Consider the following 25,088-nt stretch of genomic DNA (forward strand, 5'->3'; position numbering starts at 1 on the left):
CACCCATTGATTACCACCCTGTCTTCTCGCACTTAACCATCCTTTTATCCATTGTAGCAACTTACCCTTCATACCATTCTGCTCCAATTTGTACAAGTCTTCCATGCGCAACAGTGTCAAAAACTTTCCTGAAATCCAAATATATGATATTAAAATTATTTTTTGCATCCAGTTCCTTTGTAACCACATCATAATATCCTATCAAATTTGTCAGACAAGACTTTCCCTTAACAAACCCATGCTCTGTCTGAATTATTGCTGCAGTCCTGTCTAGATGATCCTGCAATGCAACTTTAACCAGCGACTCCATTATTTTACCCGGAACAGAAGTTAAACTAACTGGTCTGTAATTACTCGTGTCACCCTTCGATCCCCCTTTGTGAATTGGGGATATATTTGCACATCTCCAGTCCGTGGGAACCTCCCCTGAGTCCAAGGATGCTCTTATAATTATGGCTAAGGGTTTGCTTAGTTGCTTTGCCGCCTCCTTTCCACCCCAGGTGCTTTTCTTACGTATTTTGCATTTGTCAATGTTAAACTTCAGTAGCTGTCCCTCTGTCCATTTGCCCAACTTCCGTGTCACGTGTTAATTTATATTTGTAAAATATAGAGATCTACTCGTACCTGTTGATAGGAAATTTCTTCAGTCAGAAGCTCACATGAAATCGATCCAATTAATACATTATGTGAAACGACTAAATTTATAACAAGATCTTATGATTTTTAAAATTGTTAATATTTTTAACAATTTCTTAAAAACTAATCTTGTCTTCAATTGCCATTATCCACTTACTGCCAAAAGGAAGAGCAAGCCTAGCCAATGTACATCAACTCACACAAAACTAAACCAACCAGCAATAATAGACTGGAAACTGAAGACAATCGTGAAATTTACTTAAAATATTTTTGACTAAACTTCTTTATAAGGGACTAGGTTATTTTGGTATGATCCGTGCTCACAAGAAGGAAAGTGGCACACTTAACAATATCCTCCCTCTTATACAATAAGATAAAATTAAAATTAGCGTTCCGCGACCAGATTATTTTTGTTAATCAATGTAAATATTATTTACACACGCGCGTAAAGGTCCACGAGTCCAAAATAGTGTATGATCTATGCACATTCCTGTTGTGCATTAATTAATCTTGCTTTGGTTCTCATGGATGGCATGAAAGGAAAGTTCAGACACACCTGTCCTTTTTTGCCCTCACAGATGCATGGTGTTGTTGAATTCGCATCGAAAGATAATTTTGGGTGGAACCAATGTAAAAAAAGTTACATTCCCCACATGCAATGCTATAGACTTTGTTCGTGCCATACCAACGATTGTAGTTGTCTTCCTCAACTTCAATACCACGTGGAGTTTACTAATCGGCTGTGCAAGAATTTTAAATTCTGTATTTTTAAATATATTAATAAATTGTTTATACCACTGTTGTACATAAGGAACTTTAATAAAGTATTTTTGTGTAGTGTTCTCACTACGTGAAATTCATTCTGATTTTTGTTTCGCCTTTTGTTGAATAATCTCAGTTATACTGGGTATATACGCTCAATGTATATGCCCTGTTCAAAAATCTTATACAGAGTTCCCTAAGTTCATCACTAAGAGATTCCTGTGTCCAACTATATCTGTATGCATTATAAAATTGGTTGAAAATGATACTTCTTTTATAAGTAAAAGGGTGATATCTCAATTAATGTAAAAAATTTCCTGTTTGTTGGTTTCCGGTATATTTTAAATTGCACGTTATCGTTGACCCTTGTTAACGTAAAGTTAAGAAAATCTATAGATTTCTCCTGCTCTAAAGTGAATTTAAGTCTGGTATGAACATTGTTTAAAGAATCCATGAGATTAATTACAATATCTTTTTGAAAAATAACGACATTCAGGCCTAAACCTTCAACATTTTTTAGTTGGTATGAAAAGCCTAGTAGCTTACAAGATTAATTCTTTGAATGTTTCCAATTTTGAATTTGCTGTTGGTGGGATAAAACATCATCAGTTGGTCCCACAGTATAGAATTTAAAGTCTCAGACCACCATGTCATCTTTACGAAAGCAAAAACCCCTCCCTTTACCCCTTTGAGTAAATCACACTTCAGCACACTGTGATCACTGTCACCTAGTAGTTCCTTTACCTGCAGATTCTTAATGCATGAAGAATCACTACTGATAATCAGATACTCCCTCTAGTAACCTCCCAAACATGCTGCTGTAGAAAACAATCATGCAATAATTCTACAAAAGCCTTACCTAATGTGCGAGTGACCAACCCAGATTCCAGCCAATATCTGAGAAATTAAAATCCCATTACAAGACAGATTTACTGGCCCACTATTTCTCTGAACAGTTGTTTAATAGGCCTATATCGCACTGATACTGTAAATTTTGCTTTCCCAGTGCTTGTCACACCAAACTGACTCAACACTGCACTGTCCAGTCATGTCGACAGGCTGTACTTCCTTGGATTTTTTCTGAATAGCATAACCTCTCCTTCCTTCCTGTACACCTCAAATTCCAGTTCTGCATTCCTTATATCTGTGTGACACATCTCTGACATACCAACAATATCCTTTGATGTTTTGACCAGCACCTCAATTATATTTACCAAACTCCAAGCATTGGTATTAGGAAGTATAGATGCACTTGTTCCTGTTCTTAGCTACCCTAGCACTGCCGATGTATTTTCTTGTTCCGCAATGACTCCCAGGAGTCTTTGGAATCCACTGCACCGTTTTCCTGGCTGCTACTCATTCCAATAGAAGCAGTGCAAGAATCGCTTTCACCTCTGCCAACATCTACCGTCAATTTATCAGTCCGTGTATTCCCCCCCAAGCCAGCTGTTTTCTGACCCACCAAATACTGCCTTGATAGCATCAGCAAATATTCTTGCCCCCTATTTAAGTGTATCCCATCCCTGTAGAAGCAGTTAACAAGCAGACCAGGCTGGGGAAAATTTTACCCCTTGAGCCTTGCACAATAACTCCAAGGCTGAATTGTAGACACTGAAATTGAACCCATGACATAACCATGTTTCTCTAATTATAATAGTTATTTTTTTATATGGACATAGTATCAGTATTGAAAAATTATACTTCCCACCAACCAGAAATTGTAAGTTTTACTGCAAACTAAAATACATAAATTAGATAAAACTGATAAAAACAGATGTATTTACAATAAATATGAAATGATGGTTAAAATATGACTAAAATGGAAGTTAAAATAATAATAAAATATAATAGTAATAAAAGTGCTAAAAACTGTAGTTTTCGGAGACGACAGACTTTTCTCAACAGTGTGCTTCTACTGTACGACAACATCCTTAAATAGCAGGCTCACGGCACTCGTCACATGGTTCCACAGGAATATGGTTGGAATTTCCCACAGAAGCAGAAGCACACTGTTGAGAAAGGAGTCTGTCGTCTCCGAAAGCTAGTTTTTAGCACGTTTATTACTATTATATTTTATTATTTTAACTTACATTTTAGTCATATTTTAACCGTCATTTCATATTTATTGTAAATACATCTGTTTTTATCAGTTTTATCTAATTTATGTATTTTAGTTTGCAGTAAGACTTACAATTTCTGGTTGGTGTGAAGTATAATTTTCCAAAATGAATTTTCCCAACCTCGTAGGCTTGTTTAGAGACATAGTATCAGTAATAGCAAATGACGATGTAAGGAAGTAAGCTTATACAGCAAACATATGTGTATAGCCCCTTTATATAAGTAATCTTATATAAGGGGGGCTACACACACATCCCTCTAATAATATGTATAATTCTTCCTTAAATTTTCAGACTACCCACTCCAACAACATCAGTTGAAAGACTGCTCCATAAATCACTCTCTCTGGCTGAAAGCAAATTCCCATATCAGTCCGACAACATTCCTTTTTCAATTTAAGTTTATATCTTCTTATGCATGTTGTTTGATAAAGAGTAAGGATGGTACCAAATCAGTTAGTTTACTCAATCCATTTAAAGCCTTAGACCCTTTAATCAGGTCTCCTTGCAGGTACTTAGTTTCCAAGCACTGAAATTTGTGGAACTGAAGTTTTCATGGTAAGAGTATCCTTAACTAATCTTATTATTTTTCTCTGCACCAGTTCCAACAGATCCACATCCACCTCAAAATGAGGGTTTCAGATCTGTGTGGCTTAAATCACCTTGTCCCTGCTAGCAAAATTCTCATATATCATTAGCATTAGTAGAGGCATTTGATGCAAGAAAGCAAGCTTATGCAGCATCAGCCAAAAAAAAAAATAAAAATAAAAAATAACCACTTCCACTTCACCCCTCTGTTCATTCAAAATACCTGTCCAGCTGAGCCTTAAACTTATTTAGGCTATCAACTTCCACGACAAGGGATGGAAGTCTATTCCAGCAACCAACCACCCGCTGGCTAAAGGCAAATTTCCTCACGTCTATCCTACATCTGTCTTTCCTCAATTTGAATTTATGCCCTCTCAGGTGATTATTCTGAGCAAGAGGAAGAATCCCATCAGCATTGAGTATGCTCAAACCATTCAAGGCTTTATACACCTCTATCAGATCACCTCGCTTGGTGCCTAGTCTCCAGACACTGTAATTTGTAAAACTTAAGCCTTTCTTCGTAAGAGCACCCCTTTGTTCCATTCACTAATCTTGTTGCCCTTCTCTGTACTCGTTCCAGCATCTCTACATCCTTCTTAAAATGAGGCCTCCAGACCTGTATACAGTACTCTAGGTGCGGTCTGACCATTGCCTTATACAAGGGAATAATCACCTCCTTATCCCTGCTAGAAAAATTCCTATATATCATCGACAATACACCATGAGCTACTCTTGCAGCCCGTCTGCACTGCTCAGAAAACTTCATATCTGCCTGCACAACCACCCCCAGGTCCCTTTCATTCTCTACCACTGTCAGTGTAGTACCACAGAGTTGATACGTTGCTCTGGGGTTGCTGTTTCCCATATATAGCACTTTACATTTGTCAATGTTAAACTTCATTTGCACCTCTCAGCCCATTTGCTCAACCTTTCCAGATACTGTTGCAGTAGCATAGTGTCAGTAGTGTCCTTGACAACCCTGTCAACCTTTGTATCGTCTGCAAACTTGGACATTAAGCTTGATATGCCATCATCAATATCATTTATAAATACAGAAAACAACAATGGACCCAACACTGAACGCTGAGGGACTCCACTAATAACATTAGTCCACGATGAGCAGTGTCCATTAATTACCACTCTGTCTTCTCCCCCTCAACCACCCCTTTATCCATAGCAGCAATTTGCCTCCAATGCCACACTGCTCCAATTTGTGCAGCAGTCTTCCATGTGCAACAGTATCAAAAGCCTTTCTAAGATCCAAGTATATAATATCAAAGTTATTCCTTGCATCCAGTTCTTTTGTGACTGCATCATAGTATCCAATCAAATTGGTCAGGCAAGACTTCCCCTTAACAAAACCATGCTGTGTCTGAGCTATAACTGAAGTCTTGTCTAAATGATCCTGCAGTGCTTCTTTAACCAGTGCCTCCATTAAATTTCCAGGAACAGAAGTTAAACTAACAGGTCTATAATTACTTGTGTCGCCCTTTGATCCTCCTTTGTGAATTGGGGTCACATTTGCACATCTCCAGTCCATGGGTACTTCCCCTGAGTCCAAGGAAGCTCTCATAATCATGGCTAAGGGTTTGCTTACTTCCTGTGCTGCTTCCTTTAATATAACTAGATAGATCCCATCCACCCCAGGTGCCTTTCTTGTATTTATCTTCAACAATTTCTCCTCCACTTTACTCTGTTATTACAAGATTCTCTAGCTTACTGCCAGAGTTGAATACACCTCTGACATTCCCCTCACTGACAGAGCACTATGACATGTCTTAGCAGCCTGCATATACTGCTCAGGGAACTTCCATGTTGGACTGTAATACATTATCCCTAGGTTTCTTTTGTTCTCCATGTGTAACAGTACCAACATTTGGTGGTAATGGATTCAGTACCACCAAAGTGGATGCTGTCATTAACATCCAGATCCAAATTACAAAATTTTGTAATTTGGATCTGGAAAGAAAAAATAATAATTAATAAATTATGAAAAGTAGAAATTGTAAATACCTACCTACATATGAAGTTAATCAAAACTATTTGTTAAGAATTTTCATGTGGTATAATAGTGTTATTTTATTATTATACAGGGTGTCTCAAAAATATTGGTACACACGTTTAGGGGAGGTAGGTAACATCTAAAGGAATGTGAATCGCATAGGAACCCATAACCGGAAACGTCACAGGAAAGTAGTAGCAGAGGCACAAGAAGCAGAAATGACACAAGACAGTAATTAGTGGCAAACATTTATTTGACATAATATTAACAATGACGTACGTACGAGATGGATGCATTTCATGATGTTACAACAGATGCTCAAAGGTTCCACCATGAGACGTGATGCATGCGTGACACCGACGCAGCATGGATGGGCGGACACACCTGGAGTTTCTTGGACAGTAGCAGCAGCGCAGATGAATCTCGCCACGAGATCCATTTCCGTCTCCACAGGCGATTCATACACAATAGATTTGAGGGCCACCCACAGAAAGAAAATCAAGGCTCGATAAATCAGGTGAGCGTGGGGGCCAGGGTCTACCATGGCCAATCCATCGACGCCCAAAATGCCTATTCAAATGGTCACAAACACACCTTCCATAATGGGGAGGCACCCCGTCATGTTGAAACCAAATGTTGCAACTCACATTTGCTGGAACATCGTCAAGTAACCCTGGTAGAATTTGTTCAAGAAAGATCCGATATTTAGCGAAGTTCATGCGGGATGGTAACAGGTATGGGCCAACTAAGCAGTCACCGACCATACCTGCCCACACATTTATTGCGAAGCGATGTTGTGTCGCATGGGGGTGCACACAGTGTGGGACCTCTGCTAATCCATACACTAGGCGCATATCTGCCAGCTCACAGTTCGTATATCGATGCATGTTCTTCGTGCGGCGACTACTGCTTGAATGAGTAAACCAGAAATTTTTCCCTCTCGTGAACTGATGAACAGTGCCGTGTACCGACTTACAGTGACGTTTCCGATTATGGGTTCCTATGCGATTCACATTCCTTTAGATGTTACCTAACTCCCCTAAACGTTTGTACCAATATTTTTGAGACACCCTGTATGTATAAATTTTACTGAACTGCTACTCCTTAGCCCATTGTTCCAATTTTTCTAGATCTATTATTTCCATTGCTCCCCTCCCCATTATGTTTGTATATCCCATTTTATTTTTAAACTGAATGTTCATGACCGGCCCTTGCTTTCTTATATTTTAATGTATTCTGTCATTCAATTAGTATTATCTGCATTTGGTGCAGACCTGTCAATTGGCTGGGTTGATGTTCAAATTCATATTTTGTTACTTTTCATTATTAATACTATGAGGGTTGTGGCCATGGCATACATAACATAAGTTTGTTACTTCTTTTTATGTTTGGATTGTACAGGGACATTTGTTGACATTTCGCTGTATAGTCGCCAACAACTGAAATACTTTCCTTTCTTAAGGGACTTTCCAATGTCTCTCTAAAGAGATAGTGCTAGTGATTTTCCTGGTTTTGTTAATTTTATTTTTAGACAGTGGCACTCGTACTTTACTAAAGGTGAGTGTTGCTTTATACTTTTCTTATTTTACGATTTTATTTTAACAATGGGGAATCATGGAAGATAGCAATACAGCACCTTGCAAAGAATAACTAACTGTACCATTACCTTCATGTTTTCACAATAATTTTGTAATTATTTTCAATAAAAACCACTTCAATATTTTACATCAAATGACCGCTGTTTGGGTGTGTGATATTTACATGCAAAATTTTATTTCTTTTTGGCGTTCAATGTATTCACAAATTAGGCTCCTGTTATCTGATAATCCTTTATAGCACCAAAGAACCTAAGTAAAATAAGAAAAAAAAAAAAAAAAAAAAAAAAACCTTAAATATATGATATGTGAGTTCTAAATATTGATAAAATTACATTTAAATAGTATAATGTCATTTACTTAGGAAACAATCAATAATAAATGCATGGAAAAATAAGTAACATATTATTAACATTCTTGTTTAATTAGTAAAAACAACTAAAATAAATTTTTATTCTTGGGCCAGTTTGCCTTAATCTTAGATCAGATCAAATCAAATCAAATGAACTGTCTACTATGCTTAAAAGAAAAAAGAAAAAAAATCATGGTGTTTGCTTTCAAAAGAAAGAAATTACACAACCACATAAAAAAACATGTCAACAAATTTCTTCATTTTTTTTTTCTCCATTTGATACTACACATCATTTTTAAGAAGTTTCTGGCTGGTTAGGATGGATTTGTCAAAACAAAAAAGTAAGGAACAGAAGTGGAAATCATTACTTTCACCTATGTATTTAATTGGATTGTCAATATAGGGATTTGTTTTGTTTGTTTTTGCTAGTTTTCATTCTCTGAGTACAATTATCCATTTCGATGCTTGCATCCAGCGGCATGATTCAAAATGGCACTGCATATGTATCTCTTTTCGCTGTATATATGCAAACGTTGTACCATAAGGAAGATGATTATGATACTTTTATGATACATGAATGCAGAAGTAAATTATAAGGTGGTTAATGTACATTTAGAACTGGTTACAGTAAAGGACAATTTACATTGTCCTTTGTGATAAACAGTTCTCATGGGCTGCAAAGTTTAAAAATGGAGTCCACGATCTAGAATAGCTTGTTAGACCTGGCCAGGCTTTTTCACACTGGAAAACAAGTTCTCCTTTCTAACTACTTTGTCCATATTTTCTTTGGTTTTTTTTCACTATCAGTTGTCTTCAATTAATAGATTTTTCTATCGCACGCTGTATATTTTTTCTTTAGATTTCACGGGACATTGTTCTTATGTTAATAGTTCTGTTTTAATTTAGCTCTTTAGCTGTCTATATGTTTTTCTTTAGTTCCTCTGCTGTGTCAACCGTAAATTATATGTCTGCTTCATATATCCTCTCCTATATCCATCATTTTACTTATATCACTACTTGGTTTATTCTAAATTTATGCCCTCCTTATTTCTCTTAATTTGCTTTATTAATTTTACTTTGCTATGGCATGTACTTTATGTTGGAAACAGAGGACACTATACTGTTGATTTTTCATGCAATTCTAGAGGCTAACATTTGAGGATTTGATCTGTATTGTTCCATATGTGGAACATTAAACGGCATATATACGGAGTGAACAGACAATGCCAACTAGGCCAATAGAAATTGGTGTGAACTCATCCACAAGACAAATAATCATGATTGTCATGACATGGTGACTGGATGGAACCAGCCACCAAACAGAGAATACCAACCAATGACTCTGACCTCGCAAAATTGAGACACCCACTGGACGGGGCTTATCCAAAGAGAGACAGCTAGGGAGTAACACCGGAAATGACAGTAATCCATCCAGAGGTAAAACTTGCCTCACACTGAAATGGACACTGGATGGGGGGGGGGGGGGGGGCTTCCCCATGAGAGACAGCCATACTTGCGACGAACCCCATGAGACTCAAACACTGGACCCAACAATTACAGACTGGACCTCAAAACACTTAACTAAACACTGGACTGGACTCTGATCACGACTGTGACTGCAGGACCACAGTTTGGCGACTGGGCACCTGGCCTGGCTTACTTTTCTCCCCACCACAGTGGGGGAGGGGACAGTCCTTGTCTCCCCCCTCTTTCTTCTCCTGGTGGGGCATTGGCATAACCCACTGACCAGCCTTGGGGTTGCCCTCTCCTTTGTTCCCATACTTCTGACTTTCTCTCCTAGCCTCCAGTCTCTCCCCCCCCCCCCTCTACTATCTGTACACCAGCACATACCCCACACAATGGAAATTAGCATCAAAATTCAAACCACTCATGAACCTTTTGGCCTTGCAAAATTCTAGCACACACACCCCACTTTGTTTTTTTCCCTTCCTATAGGTCCTAGCCACTGAAATCTCAGGAAATTAGGTGGCAGGGCCAGCAAGAGTAAAAATTTCAAATTATGGGTACCCGGTCTGCCTCCATGAGGTGAAGAGCGGGGAACATTGGGTCCCAGCAGGGGTCCAGCAGCTAAGTGACCAGAAGAACAACGATACATAACACTACACTTACAAAACCCATACACTTTTAAATCTCTGACCTTTTACAGTAAACTGTTACACCGACAATGAAAGCTATGTGGAGATTGGGGAAACCCCTCGTGCCGTTTGACATCAATATACTTTACTCTCTACATGATTGAAGGAGAAATACATTTAATCATAATAATGTAAAATCCCACAGAATTCCAGCTGTTGGTATTACTGAAAATGCAACAAAATCATGTTTACTACCCGTTTATAATTAGATTGCGGTAACAGAAAAGCCCAATAAACCAGAAAGTGCAAATTGTTTTTTGGTCGTGACCTCTAGAAATGTGCTTTAGAAAAAGCATTCAAATATCACAAAAGCATTCAAAACTGATTCTTATAACTAAACATAGCAATAAATAGTGTGTTTGTCCTGTTACTTTTGAATCGACTTCCTCATTCGGGAACTCCCTTCATCAGTTATCCTACGTTAGCTGTTGAGACAGAATCTTTTTCTGTTTCGCGCAACGCAAAGCGTTTTAATTGGTAAGCATTGCTTTTTCTGATTTAATATTTCTTGTCTACATAAAATGTGTGTTTAATTAGTGCCTAAAATGAAGAAAGCTACAACAAAAAAAAATTTTAAATTTAGAGGAAAAATTAAAATCGTTAAGGAGTTAGAAAATCGCAAAAAGGTTGTGACATTGGCCAAGATACATAGCTTAAATGAATCTAACATTCAACGAATTAGGGAAATGCTTAGAAAATTAAAAGTTCAGTTACCTGTTCCACATCATTGGCTGCAAAAAGCACTACAAAAGTGAGAAATTAGTTAACCTATTACTGCCTTACTCATATGAGAATGCTAATACAAAATGTTATTATTTTGAAACTGTCGCAATTCCATGAAATATTTCTCTATATTGTTTATCTATAAATATCAGGAAATGATTCATATACCACCGCCAGATGTCTTCAGTACCGATTTTGTAACCGTTGCAAGAGGCCGATTTATTTTTCTAGTGACTCATGGAAGTTATCAAAATTTTTTTTTTAATACAAAGTGTTTTTTAATTGTCTTTGTTTTACAAGCAAATGCAGAGACACAATATATGCTGTAAGTAAGAACAAAAATTTCATTTATTACATTTTTTTCTATTTATATCTTACCATCCTCAAACGGGGAAGGTTACACGTTACTGTATATAAATTTTATTTTTGTTTATAGTGAATCATAAACTGGGCAATAATGGAACCAAAGATTTTTTTATGGCAAGAAGAAATACACCAGACTTGAAGCTGTTGAAGATGATGCAAATCAAGAATCTAATAATAATGAGGTTTTTGAAATTTGCACATTACCTCCAAATTTGGACGAGTTGGCAGATTGTGAAGAGCTCGACAAAGATGTTTTAATGACTTAAAAGATTTGTCCCCACCCAAAATATTCGAAAAACATTTTAGTGATGAAATTATAGACTATATATGTGAATAAACGATAATATATGCTCGACAAAAAACAATCATGAATTCTACTATCGGCAGGATATCACAACCTTCCTCAAGAAAGAATGTATTGGTCGCTGGACGAGGACTTGGGTGTCTCATGCATTTATAATGCCACGTAAAGAGATTGATATATGGAAATAAAGAGATTTGAACATCTTGCCAATAATGATGAAATTGAAATTGTCAAGATAGAATGGACAAAGTTAGGCCAATAATGAATATGCTCATAAAACAATTTTGCCAGTGGGGTTTTGTTCACAAGGATGTTAATGGTGAAGTATTTTGGAAATAATCCAGTCAAACAATTTATCAAGGGGGAACCAGTGAGGTTCAGTTAAAAAATTTGGATGATAAGTAGTTCTTCTGGGTATTGCTACGCTTTTGATATCTATTGCGGAAAAGCAACTAATACCTGTAGATGCAAGAGTGGTTATTGATTTATTGAAACACGTGTCAGATCCATCAAACCGAGTAGTTTTCTTTGACAATTATTTTACAACATACTCGATGATATTTTTGAAAAAGAAAATAAGAGCTATGGTTCCCATAGCTCTGTGAGGGACAGAGTTCAACACTATTATGGCATCTAAAATGGGGGGAAAAAATGGAAAGAGGTACTTATGACTATAGGTTTGATGTCATCAACTGCATATTATGTATAAAATGGAAAGACAACAATGTACATTCTATTTTTACCAATTATGATTTTGTTCAACCATTACAATACGTAAAATGTTTGTCAAAAACTGCAAAAGCTAAGGTCAATGTAGAACAACCTGCATCATTTGCCTCATACAATAATGGCCAAAAGAACAACGGTACACAACATTACACATATATATGATCCATACACTTTTAAATGGATGGCATAGATACCCATAACCAATGTATATCTTTGTACAGGAGATGTAAGAGGCAAGAAATGGTGGTGTGTCCTGTTTACATACATGTTAGATGTTAGAAGTTGCACCAAATGACAGCAGAGATAAAAATGAATCAATTATATTTTTATCGAAACATTGTCAATTAGATTTCTGTCGAAACAAGGATGTCTGTTTTTCTAAAAAAAAATAAATATATTTTCTTTGAAATTTTGGTACTGTTTGTTTCCTCAACTTATAATCTCACCATAATATTGAGCAAATAAGTTCTGTTAGGTAGTTTTTTTCATAGGCGTTAATGGGATAAGTAAAGTGTAAAGGGAAAACACCTTTTGTCAAAAGGGGTTCCCCCCCCCCATCTCCACGTTGCTTTCATTGTGGGTGTAACAGTTCACTGTAAAAGTCAGAGATTTAAAAGTTATGTGTACCGTTGTTCTTTTGGCCATTTAGCCGCTGGGGTGTCGATGTTGGGTCCCATTTAGCCAATGGGACCCAACATTGCCCACACTTCGCCTCGTGGAGGCAGACCAGGTACCCAGTAGTCATGTAAAAAAAAAAAAAAAAGGAAAAAAAGGGGGGAGGGAGGGAGGGGGGAATATGCTAGAATTGAAAAGCCAAATATCGTTGATCGCAGCTCAGTTTTACGTGATTAAATTTAGACGTGTGGGACGCACGCTGATATATAGGTAGAGTTAGGGGAGGAGACTGAAGGCTGGGTGGAAAGACAGAGAAGATGCCCCCCCCCCCGATGGTCAGTGAGGCATGCCCATGCATTACCAGGAGAAAAAAGGAGCAGCAGGGAGGGGAAGACAGTTGCCTCTCCCTGCTTGCCAGGGAGTGTGAATTAAAGTGAGCCAGACTAGGGCCCCGGTTCAATTGCACATTGGTGCATTGTCAACAAGATTCATTGTTCTACGTTGGTAGTTGGTCTGAATCTTGTGGTTGTCACATCAGGTCAAATGTCATAGGGTCTCGTTCTTGTGCGATGGTCTCATCTGTCCCAGGTTTCCAAGCTGCAAAAGATAGATTAACTCTTTTGTTATGTGGCAATGCAGAGGGTGACTTAAGTGTAAACCGCTTCTAATTTATATGTCACAAAATCCTTATGCTTTTAAAGGAATATCAAAACGCTCCTTACTAGTTCATTGGAAATCGAGCAAAAAAGCCTGGATGACAGCTAAAATTTTCGAGGATTGGTTTTTAAATTGTTTTTGCATCGAAACAAAAAGATATTGCCTGAAGAACATAGCATTCCAAATCTTGCTCATTCTTGACAATGCACCCAGTCATCCTGCACATTTGTCTGATCTGTTCCAGCGAATACAAGTTCGTTAATTCAGCTGATGGACCAAGGTGTTATAGCTTCCTTTAAACTTTATTACCTAAGATCTTTTATACAATTTGTAGAAGCTACTGATGGAATAGGCAGTCTTTCAATTCAAGATTATTGGCAGAATTATAACATTCTTGATGCTGTAAAAAATACTGAATTTGCATGGGGTGAAGTTAAGAACTCAACAATGAATGCAGTATGGAAAAAGCTGTAGCCACAAAGCTGCACCAAAGAAGCCACGGTTGAAATTCTGGAAGTAGATGAGATTGTGAGAATTGGTAAAGTGATTAGCGGAGAGGAATTTGAAGAACTGGAACCAGCAGATATCAGAGAAGTCCTCGAATCTCATAGAGAACAATTATCAGTGCATGATTTTTTTTGCAATGTGAGGAAGATAGCAAAAATGATAAAAACGAAGAAGATGCACACAAAAATTTGACCACGAAGAGACTAACTGAGTTTTTAAGACTTGCAAATCAGCTTAGCCAAGAATCTCTGGATATGGATCCTAATTTGGAGAGGAGTTTAAATTTTTGCAGAACTTCATCATTAGCTTTAGTTCCTTATGAAGAGATTTATAAAGAAAAACAGCATGCTTCTAAGCAAACAATTTTAACTAATTTTTTTTCAAAAAGTGCGGGATACTGTTGCAAGTTTATCACAGGAAAACAGCAACAAAGAAGCAATGAATTTAGATTAAAAATCTAGAGGTCAGTATTAACAAGATTAATTTTATGGACATGTCTCTAATTTTTTTCTTACTGAATGAAGACAATTTTATTTGCACATTTTTCTTGTGTACAGGTATGGAACCCTCATTATGTCATATAAACTGTTTCATACTGCGGGGTCTTTTACCGGATGGCTGTACACACACACACACACACACACACACACACACACACACACACACACACACACACACACACACACGAACCCGGATAAGAAGTTTTCCAAGGGACTGACTGGAGGTTTAGAACTTCTTACAAGAGAAAACTTCTTAGAAGGGAAAATAACCTAAGGGTATGAAATATTAACTACACAAATAAAAATGAAAAGATACACATACATAAATTAAAGATCATTTTTAAGTACTATTTCAGAATTTAATAAGTATTTTACTATGGGAAACATTTTTAAACTGAGGATTTCTAATTGCTTAATATTCTTCTCATTCAGCCCCTTAACAATTTGGAAGAATGAGCTCCTTTGGAGTTTCAACATACCTTAAAAGGTCACAATTACAATAAGACAGAGCAACAACCCACTAAGTAATTCAGAACTGTTCACAACCACCAGAATGTAGCGGCAAATGCTTCACATGGTCGACACTACTCAATTATGGGTATTGATGAAAACAACTGCAATGTCACATCCATTATATCAAAATGTTTATATTAAAAAGTGTTTTAGGGCTAAACGCTTCAGATTACTGAAAATTCATTAACTGAACAAGTTAATGCATAACTTAATTTTAGTTTGTAGAAAATCACCGAAATAGGTGAAATGGCATCGTTTTTGTTACATCTCGTATTGTGAATGCCTTCACAACGAGTTGCCCCGATATTGAACTACCTCGAATAAGGTAGTTTGATATCGCTTCAACAGTGGATTCTTGGCGGATCCAACCACCCAGGAGTGGTGGCATCTGCCGAGAATAAGTAAATTAGTCTTCTTCACTGGTGAAGCGTTGCTTATTTGGGCTAGTGCAATATCAGGGCAACTCATTGTGAAAGCATTCACAATACGAGATGTAACAAAAACGATGCCATTTCACCTACTTTGGTGATTTACTACGAACTAACATGATGCTATGCACTAACCTGTTCGATTACCAAAATGTTTATATTGTTTTATATTTTTTTAATATAAAAATAAAGAATTCCTATATTTAAAAATGTATTAAGTGGGAAAACGTCATTAAAATAATACACCGTGTATTCTTCACCATGAACTTTTTACTTGGGAAACTTCTTACGTGGGAAAATAATACATTACAGTATATAGAACTGAAATTGGGAATTTAGAAACCAAACCTAGTACAGGAGAAAACTTCTGTGGAATTTCTTATCCGGGTTCTACTGTATGTACACACACCCACACACACACCACAGCTCCTTATAGCGACGCTCTTTTTAATGTCCCAACACATTATAATGTCCTAAGTGGTTGGTCCTCAATTTCTCATTAACTTAATGGTATTTTACATTCAGTATAACGACATTAAAAATAAAAGAATTTCTCAATAACAACCATAAATTTCTACCTCTTAATCTGAATTTTTAATTTTTTATTAAAATATTCGCATTTAAAAATGACAGAATGCTTCAAACATATTGAAGTAATTGATGAGCATGCAGCCTGACCATGAGAAATCATTTAAGATATCCCATGTTCTTTTCTTGCAGTGCAGTAATGAAATGAACATTTGCTCGAAGTTAATTTCATTAGGTAGAGTGCATGTTTATCGGTTTGGCTTCAAGAAAGAGGATAGCTTTGCCAATTGCAGATAAAATTAGGATTCTGAAAGCTGATGATAATGGTGTGCATTCTAAGACTGACATTGCCAAACATTTCGGTATTCTTAAGAGTACTCTGTTCACTATTCTGAAAGATTGGAAAAAGACAAAGTTTAGAGAAATCTGCTGTACCAGGTAGGATCTGAGCATGAAAAGCTCAAAAGTATCTGGATCTTGAAAGGGTACTTTTCGAATGGCTAATTATGATATGTGCAAAAATGTTTCCATAGATGGTAATCTTCTAAAAGCTAAGGCTGAATCGTTTGTGCATTGAATGGATATTGTAGAATTTACAAGTTCAGATGGATGTTCCAGAAATTTGACTTGTCATGTGCTGTCTTTCAAAAAAGTGTGAGGTGAAATGGACATTAACACTACAAAAGAATCGAAGGAAAATCATTTAAAAAATGTTTTGCTGACATGCGACCACAATGACATCTCCAATACCGATGAAACTGCACTCTTTTTTAAAAATTTCTCCCAGATGAAACACTTACATTTAAAGACTAGAAATGTAGTGGCAGAAAAAAGGCAAAACAATGGATTACGGTTCTCATAGCAGCAAACATGTCTGGTACAGAGAAGCTTCCTCTTTTAATCAATGGGAAAGCCTAGTAGCCTAGATTCTTTAAAGGTTTGAAGACGTTACTGACTATGTATTGAGCAAACCAAAAGGCATGGATGACATCACAAATCTACAAAGAATGGATCAGAAACTTAGATCGCAGGATGAATGAGAAGAATAGAAAAATTTTGCTGTTTGTGGATAATTGCATCCCTCATTGTCAAGTAAATAACCAAAGTGCAATCACTGTCTAATACTTGCCGCCAAATATGTCAGTTTTTCAGCAACTCGATCAAGGTGCAATCCAACGTTTTAAGAAAATCACCAAAGAACACTATTAAACAAAACTGTGATATGTCTTGAAAGCAAAATTGACATCATGTGGGCAATGTATTTATGTGTTTTGGCATGGAATAAAGTTCACGAAAAAGTGATCGCTAACTGCTTCAAACATGGCGAATTTACTGCCTTGAATAATGCAATGTGAAATTTTGCATGTTTCTTCCTCTATTAATTGCGAAGAACAGTCTAATAATATTTGAGCATATGCATCATCACCTAAACTTACAGGAAAACCGGATCTTCAAAGTTTATGCAAAAGTAGATGCGGACATTGAATGTTTCAGGATATGCACAAATGAAGAGGAACCTACTGTAAGTGAATAAGAAGTTTTAGCGAAAGATGTACTCATCAAAGATTTGTACTTGATTTTTTAAAGTGTAGCCCAACTGCAAAAGTTGGGCTACACTTGAAATAACTGCTATTGCGCACCTTCATAATCCTCTTTTAAAACATGCTCTACCATTGAAACAGCATGTTTTGACAAGATTATTTTAAAGAAACAAACAATTCTCTTGATAAGTATGTATCATATGTAATGAAATTTACAATGATAATTTTCTTTAGTACATATGATAAATAAGATTATACTATATTGTATTAGTAGAATTATATTAAATGTTCAAAGCTTTTACTTGTTTTGTTGCTGGTTTTATGAATGATCAATATAATGACCATTTTTCTCATTCTCCTGGGAGGGAGAGTGACATAAAGCTTTGACTGCACAAACATATACACAAAGGGCAAGTTAGAATTATGTATACACACTTCAACAATCCAAAATTTGTGAATCTGATAACAAATTTAAATACTTTTATTTAACAGCTGAATTGTGTGTTTTCTTCTATTTAAAAGAAAAAAACTCATTTAAGATGTCAAAACATCCTTTCTTCAACAGGCCTAATACAAAAGTGCATAAGTCAGTTGAAATTATGCATGACTCATGGTGTATAGCTATCCACAGATCCTCAAATGGTGTGTTACTCTTTGATGTCTTCCCCCCCCACTATGTCTTATGATATTGTGTACAGTTCCATGTTCTTGAAATTTATCATGCACGATGAACCTCTATAACATTTTCAAATTTACAGTACCATTTAAGAATTGCCTTTATCTAGTTAAAACTAATTGCATGTTCTCCATAATTTCTATGGGTTTCAGCCAATCTGAAAAAAGAAATAATATAAATCAGTCAATCTAATTCACAAATTATGGATTATTAAGGTGTGTATACATAATTTTTACTCGCCCTGTATATAAAGCAATCTTATTTTAGATGTTCAGAAATTAAATGAACATGTGTCAAGGCAGTAACCATAATAAAATTAGCATAGCTTTTATTTAGTTTTTGATTTTTATTATTGAGGTTCAGGTGGGTAAAAGTTGCAGGTTTCAGTACACTGAGACACCAGTGCACCTGCCTCAGTGTAAGGAACAATTTGTGAAAATTGCCAACAACTCCAGGTGGTTTTGTTAGCATTCAATTATCACCTTATTATATTAAAATAATAATTATATGTAAAATATATGAAATGTATAAGTACTCCATGCTCCAACCAGCACCAAGCAGCTAAGCTAAAAGGGTATATCTATATGTATTTTATAGACTGTGTTAACTGATATCGAATAAAAGAATATAAAATAAAATAACAGTGGAATAAAATAAAACAACATAAAAACTAAACTAGATAAAAAACTATATTTTCTATACTAAATAAAAGTAAAATCTTCATAATATGTATACCTTTAAAGAGAAGTCATATGTAACCATCTAATACCTGGAAAATTAAACTGTAACATTAGATTTATGCTTTGTCCACCGTTAGGTGTAAGGAACAATTACAAAACCCTATCAGTTAATACTGGAAAACTAAAAGAGGGAAACCAGCTCTATCTATGTAACAACCTTCAATTTTCCAAGTGCATGGAGCCCTTTTGCAGGCATATCATCATCACCGATAATCTAAACATTGCAAAAGGACTCAAAACTTAAAAAAATTTATGAATTTTTATGGTTTAAATTTAACAAACATGTGGCCAGAAATAAATTATATTGCAACACAATTTTTTTTTTTGTATGAAAACCCCAAACATGAAAGGTATCAAAACTACAGTACTTAGTACCATGCATGGGTTGATGGAGATGGGATGCTGGAAGCTTTGCTCTGGTGACTAACATAGGTTTCAACACATCAAGCCTCCAATAAGCAAAGTGGTGGTATTGCACTGGTTGATGAGAGTCATCTACCACCTATAATTTTGTACATTTTTGTTTTAAACTTGCATACAAACTCAACACTCCATTTGAAGCATCTCAAATGTGGGTCAACTATCACCATATTCAAAGCTATTTGCAGACAAATCGACATTCAAGGTCACAAAAACAAAGAAAAAAGCATTATATGTAGTGGTCACTGGAGTCAAATTAAAGACTGGCAACATAATTTCATAATTACAAATACTGGCAAAGCAGCCAATAACTTTTCCATGTTATACAAAAAATTTTATTCTATTTTGATATGAGACCTTCTTTCCTTCCTGTATATGACTGCAAAATTTCACACACAACCACTCAGATTTAGATTTATTACCAGTAGCAAAAACAGCAGCTGCTAAAACCCTGGCAAATGATTTGTCATTATTCTTAGCAATGTTTTAAGAAAAATACAAGGATTATCACAGTAATAAAACTGTTCTTGGATATGTAAATTCTAATAATGAGATTTACGTAGCGTAGTTAGTTATTTCATGCCCATGTTTCATTCAACATTAAAAGAAGTACCACTGCTATTAATTCAGTTTCACTAAAATACTTTTATTCAACTTAATATATACTTAACTACCATTCTATCTACAAATTGAAATACTTCTTCCATAAAACATGGTAATAACACTGTGGCTTCTTCAAAATATAGTATATACTATGTACACATAGTACATACTATATTTTGAAGTACGATGTACTACTTTGACTGATGATTTTACTTAAATTTATTTATTTGTTTTTATTTTCAGTTTAGGTATTACAGTTTTAGTATGATTAGTGGCATATAATGTTAGAAAGGAAGCCTTCATCTGAAGAAAAAAAAAAACCTTCCCATTTCATCCATCCATTCGCTCCAATAGTTTGTTTAGTTTTCCTTGAATTTTTTAAGCTATCAACTTCCACAACAACAGATAGAAGTTTGTTCCAGCAATCAACCATACATTGACTAGAGGCAAACTTCCATACATCTTTTCTGTAACTATGCTTCCTCAATTTGAATTTGTCCCCACTCATGTGGCTGGTCTGAGCAAGATGAAGAATCACACCAGAATTGAGCTTGCTCAATCCACTCAAAGCCTCGTAACCTCAGTCACCTCGTAAATGCCTAGTCTCCACATGCTGCAATTTCTAGAACTTATAGCCTTCCTCAAGTAAGAGCACCCCTTTGTTAACCTCACCAATCTAGATGCCCATCTCAGTACTTAGGCCAGCAACTCTACATTGTTCCTAAAATGAAGCCTCCAGTTTAACTTCAAGAAGTATCTTCTTTCATCTTCTCACCCTTGAACCCATGCATGGTACTAAGTACTATAGGTTCTAATACCTCTGGTGTTTGGGGTTTTCATTAATTAAAAAAAAAAAAAAAAAATCATTTAAACTATGCACATGAAATTTTAATATTCACTGAAATGTATATCTCCAAACTGTTTGGATCACTAGGTACACTATGAACTCTATTGTAACAAAAATTTTTATTGAAATTTATGATCCCAGAACAGAGAAGACATTCAAAATGAGAATTTGAAAATACTACAGAACCTTTCAAAACTATCAAGGAGGATTTATATTTTATAGTTGTTACTATTATAGCCAACTCTTTAGATATTACACCGAACAACAAACTTTGGATCATATCTTGTTACAGGCATGAAAGTAAGTTTACTTTATATATATATATTTTTGGGGTGCTAAACACGGAAAATAGTGCTTAAAATGGCAGGTTCGCTCTTGTTTTAAAAAAAAGTAGTTTTTTATATTTACACAAGGTATTTTTTTATATATATAGCAGTAAGATGTAGCTATGAACATACCAGTATCAAACACGGGCCCTTTTCGCCTTTCACTTGTATTCAGCTTCGGGAGCATCCCTTTTCACTATCCAATAATAATTGGGTAATACGGTGTCACTCCATTTGCTTTTGTATCTTTGTTCCTTTGCTGTGATGTCTTGATGGAAGCACTCACCGTGTTTGTCGCTGATGGCACCATAGTTTGGTGGAAAGAATGTGAGTGCACGAAATGCCTCTTCAATGACATGTTGCACCCCAGGTGTTTGTAAGAAGTAACAAGATCTTTCACAAGCTGCCTGTAGTTGCCAGCTTTTAAAATTTCTTATAAAAATAGTAGAAACATTTCGAAAGGCTTTCCATGCTGATTTCTTGCTATCACTAAAGACGCATTCGAACTGTTCATTTTTTAAAAGTTACCTTATTTGTGGACCGTGAAAACGTCTGCCTTAATCTATTCTGTACTAAGTCTTGGGAATTTCTCTTGTAATTATGTGAATGCAGGACCGTTCACTTCCAAAGCCTTCAAAATTTTTTCACGAGCCCCAATTTGATGTGGAGTGGATGAAACAAAACTTAATTTGGATTCATCAGAGGCTCAAGTGCTACATTCTTCATTCCAGGTGTTAATGATTTCTGTTGAGGCCAACTCCCCTTCTCATAGTGCATATTCTTGGCACGACTATCCCACTCACAGAGAAAGCAACAATACTCAGTGTAATTCTTTTGTAGTCCTAGTAAAATGGCAATTACCTTTATATCACCACATATCTGCCACTTATACTTCTGATAGTGTATACCTAAAAGATGTTCTCTGTGTTTGTGTATGTTTCTTTTTTGTGGCTGGTATACGCAAGAGGTATTGAAGGCAGAATATTTCCATTGGCTAACCGGCTATAAATAGTTAAGCATCTATAAATAGTTGCCATTCTTTGGAAAAGTGCCTCATGTTCATTGCTGCCATTACACCATTAACTCCTTACAAACAGTGAGTTCACCTTCCGTTTGAAAGAATTTATCATAGTTTTTATCTAGAATGCGAAATGCTGTCACTTTCACAGAATGATCTAAAAGATTCTACTGTTGTAGTCTCAAGGCCAAAAGCTCTGCCTTATTCTTTGTCAGTTGGATATGTAAAAGAGATCCCTAGCTGGATATGAGATCCCTGATGAGGTCATTAAGCTCACTTTTTGTGATCTTATGTGGCTCAGGATAAAGGTTTGGATAAAATGGTGGATCACTCGATATAGATGGCTGCTGTACTTCTTCATGTATATCAAGTTGATGTTCATCAGTCTTCATTATCAGAGTGTACAGAAAAACAGTTGGGCAGTTCAGAAATAGGTAGTACAGGTGACCCCCCCCCCCGTGCTTAACGCTAATAATTCGTTCCAGAAAAACAGAGTGCTAAGTGAATCCGCGCTAAGCGAGCGCCGCATTCCCATAAGGTAACATATGTATTTGTAAGTTGCGGTCAGTGCCATAGGATATTTCCTAATCAATAATAAACAGTAGGGAAAAGATGCACAAATGTCAGTCAAAATATTTAATATTCAAATATTTGTATATATAAAATATTCTGCGTTACATACGCATATAATTATGTGGTAACTACTTACATATCAAAATTAAACTTAAAATTCCAATTAAAATCATGAATTTAATCATGAAAAATGTGTAGATTTTGGGTTGAACTTTGGCCCTCTTCTAAATAAACTAAAAGGGTATTAATTTTAAATCCCCTGCAGCGTTACCACCCAACAATAGTCACCCGATCCTTCGCCGCTTTGAAACCTGGCATGTTTTTTCTTCTTTCAATATGAAACTTCTTTTAGGCATTCGTTTCCACAAAAGTCCTGCTTCATCTATGTTATAAACTTGTTGAGAAGTATAACACACAATACCCCTCTTCAATAATTTTAACAAGTTATTTTTTGAGGAGCCGATCAAGTTTCGGCTCCTTGAGCTGCACCTGCGGCTTCTCCCTAGATTTTAAATCTATTCAACCAGCCCTTACTGGTTTAAATGGTTCCACATTTTTTTTTTTTAGGTGAGTTTTCTTCAGATCATCATATTAGCTAATCGCTCTCTCTCTTTTTTATAATATTTAACTTAACTGAATTCTGCATTGGATATTATCTTCAATAAAATTAGTTAACGTCTTTCCATTTCAATCCTAATAGCCGGCCTAGCCCTAGTTGCTTGCAGTGGAACAGATACCTTTCCCACTGCTAAAATTAATTCTTTATTTTTTTATAATTGTTCTTACAGTTAAACTTGCAAGTCCTAAATTATGGCACACATCCGCTTGTCATTGACCGGAATTGATTCGCTTCAAAACGTCTAATTTAATTTTCAAATTCAGTCTTTTTCATACATTTATAGTCTTCATACTGCGCCCAGACGTTGCTTTTTCATTCTTATTGGCCATTATTAACTCTAAGAAAATTTAACCGCGTTGGTTGCATTAATTACGATACAATGTAAACTGTCCATTATGCACGACGTCTAATATTGTACTGAGTGATGACTAGACTTCGAATAAATGCATATAATGCAAATATTACAAGCAATATACTTGATCATTTTTTAAAATGTTGATTTTGGAACTACATAACAAGTCACTGTACTGCAATTAAATTACTGTGCGAGAAAATTTCACTGAGCATGGGAAAATTTCTCAAGTCGCATGGGAAACGTTTTAATTTTTTTTTTTTTTTTTTTTATGTGAACCCCAAACACGAGAGGTATTAGAACCTATAGTACTTAGTACCGTGCTTGGGTTGGAGGTTGAGAAGACGAAAGAAGATATTTGTTGACATTGGACTTGAACTTCTGTAGATTGTAATTTTCAGGAAATACGTATGAAGGAAGGTTGTTCCAGAAAACGGCAGTTGAATGAATAAATGAGGAAGATGAAAAGTTGGTTCTGTGGGTTTGAAGTTGGACAGTAAATGGATGATGGCTGGTGGCGGCACGTGTTCGGACTGTTTTGAAAGAGAGAGCGGGAATTATAGAAGCCAATTCAGAAGAACAGTGCCCATGGAAATATCTGTAGAAGAGGCATGCAGCAGAAACAGTACGTCTATGAGAAAGCGAGTGGAGAGACTCCGTTAGAGATGAATCATTAATTAACCTAACTGCCCTCTTCTGAATGGAATCAAGAAGCCTGAGAGAGGTTTTGGGGGCACCACCCCAAATGTGGGAACAATATTCCATGGCAGGGCGGATTTGCGATTTATACAGAGTGAGCAGCTGTTTGGAAGAAAAGTAACGCTGAGAGCGAAAGAGAAAACCAAGTTTTTTAGATGCAGAGGAAGCAATATTTGTAATGTGCTTGTGCCAAGAGAGATTAGAAGTCAGGGTAATCCCCAAAAGAGATATATCCTTTTGCCTAGAAATTGGAGTGTCACTAAAGATAAGCATAGGAGCAGAAGAATCCTTTTTGCGAGATATAAGACAAGACTGAGTTTTAGAAGGGTTGAAATCAACTAAGTTGTCTTTGCCCCACTGGAGAATTACCTGAAGATCGGCATTTAAGGAATTGGTAGCAGATTTTCGAGAAGTTGAAGCTGATTGAGCAGGGCAAGGTTTCTCAAAATGGAAAAAAACTATGGATAGGATTTCCAGTCAATAGAAGAAGGTCATTGATATACAAGAGGAAAAGAGTGGGGGAAAGAACTGAACCTTGGGGGACACCGGCATTAGTGGAGAAGTTAGAAGACAGAGAGCCATCTACCATCACCCTC

At 36.1% G+C, this 25,088-nt stretch overlaps 1 protein-coding gene across 1 annotated transcript in view; it reads right to left on the reverse strand.

The window, feature by feature from the left end:
- Positions 1-7,795: 7,795 nt before the first annotated feature.
- Positions 7,796-25,088, reverse strand: part of LOC150091172 (ribosome biogenesis protein WDR12 homolog) — a 257,271-nt gene continuing 239,978 nt past the window's right edge. The window contains exon 13 of the mRNA XM_090382466.1: positions 7,796-7,952. The gene's annotated coding sequence lies outside the window, so the exon portion shown is untranslated. The remainder of the gene's footprint in view (positions 7,953-25,088) is intronic.

Source organism: Mastigoproctus giganteus, chromosome 1, assembly GCF_048544385.1.
Source record: "Mastigoproctus giganteus isolate SK-2022 chromosome 1, ASM4854438v1, whole genome shotgun sequence".
NCBI lineage: Eukaryota > Metazoa > Arthropoda > Arachnida > Uropygi > Thelyphonidae > Mastigoproctus > Mastigoproctus giganteus.